We start from the raw sequence: 10932 nt of genomic DNA, 5'->3' as shown, positions 1-10932 counted from the left end.
CTTAACAAAGACAACTATAACAACTAACTCCAGAGATTTCCAGATGGCGAAAGGTAAACGTAAGAATCCTACTAACAGAAGCCAGGACCACTCACCATCATCAGAACCCAGAACGCCCACTTCGCCCAATCCAGGACACCCTAACACACCTGAAAAGGTAGACCTGGATTTAAAAGCATATCTCATGATGATGGTAGAGGACATAAAGAAGGAATTCAATAACTCACTTAAAGAAATACAGGAGAACACTGCTAAAGAGTTACAAGTCCTTAAAGAAAAACAGGAAAACACAACCAAACAGGTGATGGAAATGAACAAAACCATACTAGACCTAAAAAGGGAAGAAGACACAATAAAGAAAACACAAAGTGAGGCAACGCTGGAGATAGAAACCCTAGGAAAGAAATCTGGAACCATAGATGTGAGCATCAGCAACAGAATACAAGAGATGGAAGAGAGAATCTCAGGTGCAGAAGATTCCATAGAGAACATCGGCACAACAATAAAAAAAAATGGAAAATGCAAAAAGATCCTAACTCAAAACATCCAGGAAATCCAGGACACAATGAGAAGACCAAACCTACGGATAATAGGAGTGGATGAGAATGAAGATTTTCAACTCAAAGGACCAGTAAACATCTTCAACAAAATTATTGAAGAAAACTTCCCAAATCTAAAGAAAGAGATGCCCATGTACATACAAGAAGCCTACAGAAACTCCAAATAGACTGGACCAGAAAAGAAATTCCTCCCGACACATAATAATCAGAACATCAAATGCACTAAATAAAGATAGAATACTAAAAGCAGTAAGGGAAAAAGGTCAAGTAACATATAAAGGCAAGCCTATCAGAATTATATCAGATTTTTCACCAGAGACTATGAAAGCCAGAAGAGCCTGGACAGATGTTATACAGACACTAAGAGAACACAAATGCCAGCCCAGGCTACTATTCCCAGCCAAACTCTCAATTACCATAGATGGAGAAACCAAAGTATTCCACGACAAAACTAAATTCACCCATTATCTCTCCACGAATCCAGCCCTTCAAAGGATAATAAAAGAAAAAAACCAATACAAAAACAGGAACCACGCCCTAGAAAAAAAACAAGAAGATAATCCCTCAACAAAACTAAAAGAAGACAGCCACAAGAACAGAACGCCAAATTTAACAACAAAAATAACAGAAAGCAACAATTACTTTTCCTTAATATCAATGGTCTCAACACCCCAATAAAAAGACATAGACTAACAAACTGGCTACACAAACAAGACCCAAAATTTGCTGCTTACAGGAAACTCATCTCAGAGAAAAAGATAGACACTACCTCAGAATGAAGGGCTGGAAAACAATTTTTCGAGCAAATATGAAGAAACAAGCTGGAGTAGCCATCCTAATATCTGATAAGATTGACTTCCAACCCAAAGTCATCAAAAAAGACAAGGAGGGGCACTTGATAGTCATCAAAGGTAAAATCCTCCAAGAGGAACTCTCAATTCTGAATATCTATGCTCCAAATACAAGGGCAGCCACATTCATTAAAGAAACTTTAGTAAAGCTCAAAGCACACATTGCACCTCACACAATAATATTGGGAGACTTCAACACACCACTTTCACCAATGGACAGATCATGGAAACAGAAACTAAACAGGGACACAGTGAAAGTAACAGAAATGATGAAACAAATGGACTTAACAGATATCTACAGAACATTTTATTTTAAAACAAAAGGATATACCTTCTTCTCAGCACGTCATGGTACCTTCTCCAAAATTGACCACATAATTGGTCACAAAACAAGCCTCAACAGATACAAAAATATTGAAATTGTCCCAAACATCCTATCAGATCACCATGGACTAAGGCTGATATTCAATAACAAAATAAATAATAGAAAGCCAACATTCATGTGGAAACTGAACAACATTCTTCTCAATGATACCTTGGTCAAGGAAGGAATAAAGAAAGAAATTTAAGACTTTTTGGAATTTAATGAAAATAAAGCCACAACATACCCAAACTTATGGGACACAATGAAAGCATTCCTAAGAGGAAAACTCATAACGCTGAGTGCCTCCAAAAAGAAACTAGAGAGAGCACACATTAGCAGCTTGACAACACACCTAAAAGGTCTAGAAGAAAAGGAAGCAAATTCACCCAAGAGGAGTAGAAGGCAGGAAATAATCAAACTCAGGGGTGAAATCAACCAAGTAGAAACAAGAAGAACTATTCAAAGAATTAACCAAACGAGGAGTTGGTTCTTTGAGAAAATCAACAAGATAGATAAACCCTTAGCTAGACTCACTAGAGGGCACAGGGACAAAATCCTAATTAACAAAATCAGAAATGAAAAGGGAGACATAACAACAGATCCTGAAGAAATCCAAAACACCATCAGATCCTACCACAAAGGCTATACTCAACAAAACTGGAAAACCTGGACGAAATGGACAAATTTCTGGACAGATACCAGGTACCAAAGTTGAATCAGGATCAAGTTGACCATCTAAACAGTCCCATATCCCCTAAAGAAATAGAAGCAGTTATTAATAGTCTCCCAGCCAAAAAAAAAAAAAAAAGCCCAGGACCAGATGGGTTTAGTGCAGAGTTCTATCAGACCTTCAAAGAAGACCTAATTCCAGTTCTTCACAAACTATTCGACAAAATAGAAACGGAAGGTACTCTACCGAACTCATTCTATGAAGCCACAATTACTCTGATACCTAAACCACAAAAAGACCCAACAAAGATAGAGAGCTTCAGACCAATTTCCCTTATGAATATCGATGCAAAAATCCTCAATAAAGTTCTTGCTAACTGAATCCAAGAACACATCAAAACAATCATCCATCATGACCAAGTAGGTTTCATCCCAGGGATGCAGGGATGGTTTAATATATGGAAATCCATCAATGTAATCCATTATATAAACAAACTCACAGACAAAAACCACATGATCATCTCGTTAGATGCTGAGAAATCATTTGACAAAATCCAACACCCATTCATGATAAAAGTCTTGGAAAGATCAGGAATTCAAGGCCCATACCTAAACATATTAAAAGCAATCTACAGCAAACTAGTAGCCAACATCAAAGTAAATGGTGAGAAGCTGGAAGCAATCCCACTAAAATCAGGGACTAGACAAGGCTGTCCACTCTCGCCCTACCTATTCAACATTGTACTTGAACTCCTAGCCAGAGCAATTCGACAACAAATGGAGATCAAGGGGATACAAATTGGAAAAGATGAAGTCAAAATATCACTTTTTGAAGGTGATATGATAGTATATATAAGTGACCCTAAAAATTCCACTAGAGAACTCCTAAGCCTGATAAACAGCTTCAATGAAGTAGCTGGATATAAAATTAACTTACACAAGTCAATGGCCTTTCTGTATACAAAGGATAAACAGGCTGAGAAAGAAATTAGGGAAACACCATTCTCAATAGTCACAAATAATATAAAATATCTTGGCGTGACTCTAACTAAGGAAGTGAAAGATCTGTATGATAAGAACTTCAAGTCTCTAAAGAAAGAAATTAAAGAAGATCTCAGAAGATGGAAAGATCTCCTATGCTCATGGATTGGCAGGATCAACATTGTAAAAATGGCTATCTTGCCAAAAGCAATCTACAGATTCAATGCAATCCCCATCAAAATTCCAACTCAATTCTTCAATGAATTAGAAAGGGCAATCGTCAGATTCATCTGGAATAACAAAAAACCGAGGATAGCAAAAACTCTTCTCAAGGATAAAAGAACCTCTGGTGGAATCACCATGCCGGATGTAAAACTGTACTACAGAGCAATTGTGATCAAAACTGCATAGTACTGGTATAGTGACAGACAAGTAGACCAATGGAACAGAACTGAAGACCCAGAGATGAACCCACACACCTATGGTCACTTGATCTTTGACAAGGGAGCTAAAACCATCCAGTGGAAAAATGACAGCATTTTCAACAAATGGTGCTGGCACAACTGGCGGTTATCATATAGAAGAATGCGAATTGATCCATTTCTATCTCCTTGTACTAAGGTCAAATCTAAGTGGATTAAGGAACTTCACATAAAACCAGAGACACTGAAACTTATAGAGGAGAAAGTAGGGAAAAGCCTCGAAGATATGGGTAAAGGGGAAAAATTCCTGAATAGAACAGCAATGGCTTGTGCTGTATGATCAAGAATCGATAAATGGGACCTCATAAAATTGCAAAGCTTCTGCAAAGCAAAAGACACCGTCAATAAGACAAAAAGGCCACCAACAGATTGGGAAAGGATCTTTACCTATCCCAAATCGGATAGGAGACTAATATCCAATATATATAAAGAACTCAAGAAGGTGGACTCCAGAAAATCAAATAACCCCATTTAAAAATGGGGCTCAGAGCTGAACAAAGAATTCTCACCTGAGGAATACCGAATGGCAGAGAAACACCTGAAAAAATATTCAACATCCTTAATCATCAGGGAAATGCAAATCAAAACAATACTGAGATTCCACTTCACTCCAGTCAGAATGGCTAAGATCAAAAACTCAGGTGACAGCAGATGCTGGCGAGGATGTGGAGAAAGGGGAACACTCCTCCATTGTTGGTGGGATTGCAAGCTTGTACAACCACTCTGGAAATCAGTCTGGCGGTTCCTCAGAAAATTGGACATAGTACTACCGGAGGATCCAGCAATACCTCTCCTGGGCATATATCCAGAAGATGGCCCAACCGGTAAGCAGAACACATGCTCCATTATGTTCATAGCAGCCTTGTTTATAATAGCCAGAAGCTGGAAAGGACCCACATGCCCCTCAACAGAGGAATGGATACAGAAAATGTGGTACATTTACACAATGGAATACTACTCAGCTATTAAAAAGAATGAATTTATGAAATTCCTAGGCAAATGGATGGACCTGGAGGGCATCATCCTGAGTGAGGTAACACATTCACAAAGGAACTCACACAATATGTACTCACTGATAAGTGGATATTAGCCCCAAACCTAGGATACCCAATTTATAAGATACAATTTGCTAAACACATGAAACTCAAGAAGAATGAAGACTGAAGTGTGGACATTATGCCCCTCCTTAGAATTGGGAACAAAACACCCATGGAAGGAGTTACAAAGACAAAGTTTGGAGCTGAGATGAAAGGATGGAACATGTAGAGACTGCCATATCCAGGGATCCACCCCATAATCAGCATCCAAACGCTGACACCATTGCATATACTAGCAAGATTTTATCGAAAGGACCCAGATGTAGCTGTCTCTTGTGAGACTATGCCGGGGCCTAGCAAACACAGAAGTGGATTCTCACAGTCAGCTAATGGATGGATCACAGGGCTCCCAATGGAGGAGCTAGAGAAAGTACCCAAGGAGCTAAAGGGATCTGCAACCCTATAGGTGGAACAACATTATGAACTAACCAGTACCCCGGAGCTCTTGACTCTAGCTGCATATGTATCCAAAGATGGCCTAGTCGGCCATCACTGGAAAGAGAGGCCCATTGGACACGCAAACTTTATATGCCCCAGTACAGGGGAACGCCAGGGCCAAATAGGGGGAGTGGGTGGGTACGGGAGTGGGGGTGGATGGGTAGCAATGAAAATGTAAATGAGGAAAATACCTAATTAAAAAAAAGAGTTAGACTGAAAAAAAAACAGACACAATGAATCTTATAGAGGAGAAAGTGGGGAAAAGCCTCGAAGATATGGGTACAGAAGAAATACTCCTGAATAGAACAGCAATGGCTTGTGCTGTAAGATCAAGAATTGACAAATGGGACCTCATGAAACTCCAAAGCTTCTGCAAGGCAAAAGACACCATCAGTAACACAAAAAGAGCACCAATAGATTGGGAAAGGATCTTTACCTATCTTAAACCAGATAGGGGACTAATATCCAATATATATAAAGAACTCAAGAGGGTGGACTCCAGAAAATCAAATAACCCCCTTAAAAGATGGGGCTCAGAGCTGAACAAAGAATTCTCACCTGAGGAATACCGAAAAGCTGAGAAACACCTGAAAAAATGTTCAACATCCTTAATCATCAGAGAAATGCAAATCAAAACAACCCTGAGATTCCATCTCACACCAGTCAGAAGGGCTAAGATCAAAAATTCAGGTGACATCAGATGCTGGCGAGGATGTGGAGAAAGATGAGCATTCCTCCATTGTTGGTGGAATTGCCAGCTTGTACAACCACTTTGGAAATCAGTCTGGCGGTTCCTCAGTTAATTAGACATTATAATACCAAAGGATCCAGCAATATCTCCTCTGGGCAAATACCCACAAGATGGTCCAATGGATGATAGGAACACATGCTCCAATAAGTTCAAAGCAGCCTTATTTATAATACCAGAAGCTGGAAAGAACCCAGATGTCCCTCCATAGAGGAATGGATACAGAAAATGTTGAAAATTTACACAGTGTAGTACTACTCAGCTATTAAAACAGTGAATTCATGAAATTCCTATGGAAATGGATGGATCTGAAGGGTATCATCCTGAATGTGTTAACCCATTCACAAAAGAACTCAAATGATATGCACTCACTGATAAATGGATTTTTGTCCAGAAATTTAGAATATCCAAGATACAATTTGCAAAACACATGAAACTCAAGAAGAAGGAAACCAATATGTGGATGCTTCATCCCCCCCCCCCTTATAATGGGGAACAAAATACTCATGGAAGGAGTTAGAGAGCCAAAGTTTGTAGGTGAGACCAAAGGATGGGCCATCAAGAGACTTCCCCAACCGGGAATCCATCTCATAATCAGCAACCAAACACAGACTCTATTATAAATGCCAGCAAGATTTTGCTGAAAGACCCCTGATATAGCTGTCTCTTGATAGGCTATGCCAGAGCCTTGCTAATACAGAAGTGATTGTTCACAGTCGTGTATTGGATGGAACAGTGGGCCCCCAATGAAGGAGCTAGAGAAAATACCCAAGGAGATGAAGGAGTCTGCAACCCTATAGGAGAAAAACGATATAAAGTATCCAGTACCCCCAGAGCTTGTGGTTCTAGCTGCATATGTAGCAGAAGGTGGCCTAGTCAGCCATCATTGGGATGAGAGGCCCTTTGGTCTTACAAACTTTATATGTACAGCAGAACACCAGGACTAAGAAGAGGGACTGAAAGGGTAGGAGAGGAGGGTCAGGGAAGGGTATAGGGAACGTTTGGGATAGCATTGGAGATGTAAATAATGAAAATATCTATAAAAATTCGAATCAATATACAAGCTTAGGTTCCAGCTTTCAAGAAACACCACTGCAGGAGCTCTATGTACTACAGGAGCTGTATAACGTGGCATAACCTTCAGTTCAGCCTCTCCGTCCCTCTACCCTTTCAAAGCTATGTGGTTCTTGACCTCCCATGTTTCAGGATACCTTTCCACTGGATACATTTTCCCTATGGCTCCTAGGCTTCCCAATGCCAGGATACCCACCTATGCTAACAGAAACACTTATCACTCCCTCTACCATGGCAACTTTCATTTACACTCAACAATCCCACATGTTTGGAAAATATTTACATATTGTCATTCTGGGTCTGATTTATGCACTGTTAAAACATGGCATTCATATACAATAGACTTCTGTAAACCATGAATGAGAAAATTATCTCATTTGCAGAAAATGAGTGAAACTACAGATCACACTGAATCTGGTAAGCTGTTTTATCTGTCTAATAAATTTCCTTAAAAATAAAAAAAAGAAATTAACTCATTTCTAAAGTATGCATTGGAATATTTCTTTATTATTTTTTATTAATTTATTTTCGTGTACAGGTGTTTCCCCATCATGTATGTATGTGCACAGTTTGATGCTTATGGACTGTGGAATAAAAGAGAGGCCATCAGATTCAGTGGAACTGGAGCTATAATTGGATTGGTATATGTTGCTTTGCTAAATAAGAACAAAGTGTACCAATTTTGTGCTAGCTTTCTGGGGCTCAGTGCAAGATGGAGGACTCCCTTCATTGGAGTGGCTTTTCATTTTCTGACCTTTGTCTTGGAAATTCAAACTTCACCCAAATATCTACTTGCATGGCTAATTCCACATAGCCATGGTTAAGATTGTAAGTTCAACTTCCTTCTGATAAGAATCCATTCACGTAGCACCTGAGATTCCTGAAATTACTCCCCATGCTATGAGGTATTTCAGTGCCTTCAGCCTTCTGCCAATGATATTTGCCCATGCTGGATGTTTTTGCCCCCTCTCTTCTAAAACTATGGAATCCATAAATCACCCCAAGTAATATTGATTTATTACCTGGAAGTTGGTCCTGGTATGTTTCTACTACCAAACACACTCACTGGTCTTCTGAACACCTCAGTTTGTCACATCTGCACCATTTGCCCTCATGGACCAATAGCAGCCTACATCCCCATGGACAGACAGAGTCAAAATTGTGTATTATTGATTATTGTTTATTATGATATATTATATCAACTTTTTCACAGCAGGTTGTAAGCTGCCATATAGGAGCTGGGAATCAACCTGAGTCCTCTGAATGATAAGCCTGTTCCCTTAACCACGAACCCATCTCCTTAAATTCACGGACTGAGCTTTCTAAGAATTACTTTTTTTTTTTTAAGACAAGTTGCTCCATCACAGGGTGGCCTCAAAATTACTATGTGGCTTAGGATGACTTTGAATTTCCTATCTTCCTTTTTCCACCGCTAAGTGCTGATTATTCTGGTGTGTACCACCAACATCATAGTTTTGTGCTCTGCAGAGCATCAAATCAAGGGTCTCAAAAATGCTAAGCAAATTTTTTATCTGTCTAGCTACATTTCCATCCCAAGAGTTAAATAACTTCTGATGTTAAATATATGTATATAGTAAAATATATTATAATTTGTCTAATATTTGAATATAATATCGTTATATTTAAAACAAATAATAAGAGTTAAATCATATATTTATACACATACATATACACATGCACAAACACATAAATACACACAAATGTGTGTGTGTTTGTGTGTTTGTTTGTGTGTGTTTGTGTGTGTGTGTGTAATATCAGGCTTATCTCCACCAAAACATAAAGTAATTTGAATGTCCATAGGCAGATAATATGGTTTCCTTCATTTAAGGCCACCAAGAAATTCAAGAGATTTTAGTTCAACTGCTGTCAATATCCATCAATATACAAGTATCATTTGCTATTTTCTACTGCTTCCTGAAGGTTCTTTACCATTTGTATAACTCAGTATCATGGTTGATTTTGCAAAGGTGGACAAGGATACACAGGGCTAAATTGAACTGTATTTAGGAGGAAATTATGAACACAGATTTTTTCCAATGAAATACATTTTTTTTGGTTTAGTGCCCAAGGTTTTCAGGAGACCTCCAATGCACAGTTCCCATCTTTATGAGTTTTGCTGGCATCCACATCTTTTCATTTCCCGAAGAAATATAAAGAGATCTGTGTCCCTGATGCAAAAATTTTGAGGAATTTCATTCTGATGTTAACACATCTTTATAGCATATAAAATGATTCAATTCCACCATTTTTATTATAACTCATTGTCTCTTGGTTACTGTTGTTTCTTTGTCATTACTATTGAAAACTTTATATTTGAGAAATCAGTATATGTACTGTCTCTGAGGGACTTTATTCTTCCCTTTTGTTTGATAATCATTCATTAAGATGTGATTAGATCTTTCTACAGCTGCTTGTCCTCTATGATTGTATGGTGAACCACCAATTATGCTTTATATTTTAATAAGCAAAGAATTGCTTCATCTTATTGGGGATATTTTTCAGTCTTTCTTGTACAGGTACTTTCACAATAGCCTTACATGCTGTAATGTGCAATTAAAGAATCAACCTTCTCAGAACCCAAAGCAGTTACTCATTGAAACCCTGAATATGCATCAATGGTACCCAACAGCATAATTTAGTTTTTCAAATTCTGAAAAATAAAATACATCCATGTGCCAGATTTTATTTTATTTTATTTTATATGGAACCTCTATGGTTATTCCTGGCAGGACCTCTGCTGATGTCCACCCTCCTTAGGTGATTCTACATTGTATCAAATTGACACCTGAAGCTGACTATGACACCACACTCCAATGCAATTTCATCAGGCACAAAGGCACCCCACCTCATTTTGCTGTGGTCAAGTAATTTCTTCCATAATAAACACATTGGTTATGTTGGCAGCAGCTTTAGAGATGGTGGTGGCAGCAGCTATTGCCAGTTAATTTCTTCTCTAATTGACCCAATACAGTGCAACAGAAACAGGATTTATTTGCTACCTTTCCCAATGTTCTGGATTCCCTAATGCAACACACACACACACACACACACAGGACCTTCTATTTTAATATGCCTTAAACTGCTCAATGGCTGGACGAGTTCCAAACCTCTGCATGGCTAACACACTCCTCCTATATTATCAATTTATTAGTAAAATCTATATTTCATTTCTGTTTCTGTAGACCCAGTTGGTTAGACACCTGGGCTGCTCTTCCCAAGCCCTTTTATGTTGGCTGACTCTCTGTCCTTTATGTCTCTGCTATAACAGCTACACTTTTCCGGGCATGAGGGCTAACTCCTGCTTCTCTTTAGCTGTCAAGCATCCATGGATTAGCTGGGTTACATGAAAGGGTGAATATATATGAAAAAGAACTGGTGTGAGAGAAAGATAAAGCCAAGGCAAAATTTATGATCAAGGCAAAGTTTAATTTTCAACTCTGTGTTTATATAGGGAAAGCCTACAGATCCCATCCTTTCTTTCATCTGGATTGAGTTGTAAAGCAAGCTCAGTGGGCAGTCAACTCCTCAAAGCTCCTGTAAGAAATTGCAAATGTGGCAAGGCCAGATGACTCCAGCTAAGTTGTAAAACCATCCTGGATTTCTTTAGCCTACTCAAGACTGGGGGAAGAGCATAATTCCCCTGTTTT

Source organism: Mus musculus, chromosome 7 (genome assembly GCF_000001635.26).
Source record: "Mus musculus strain C57BL/6J chromosome 7, GRCm38.p6 C57BL/6J".
NCBI classification, from domain to species: Eukaryota; Metazoa; Chordata; class Mammalia; order Rodentia; family Muridae; genus Mus; species Mus musculus.
Note: the sequence above shows the minus strand (reverse complement) of the source record.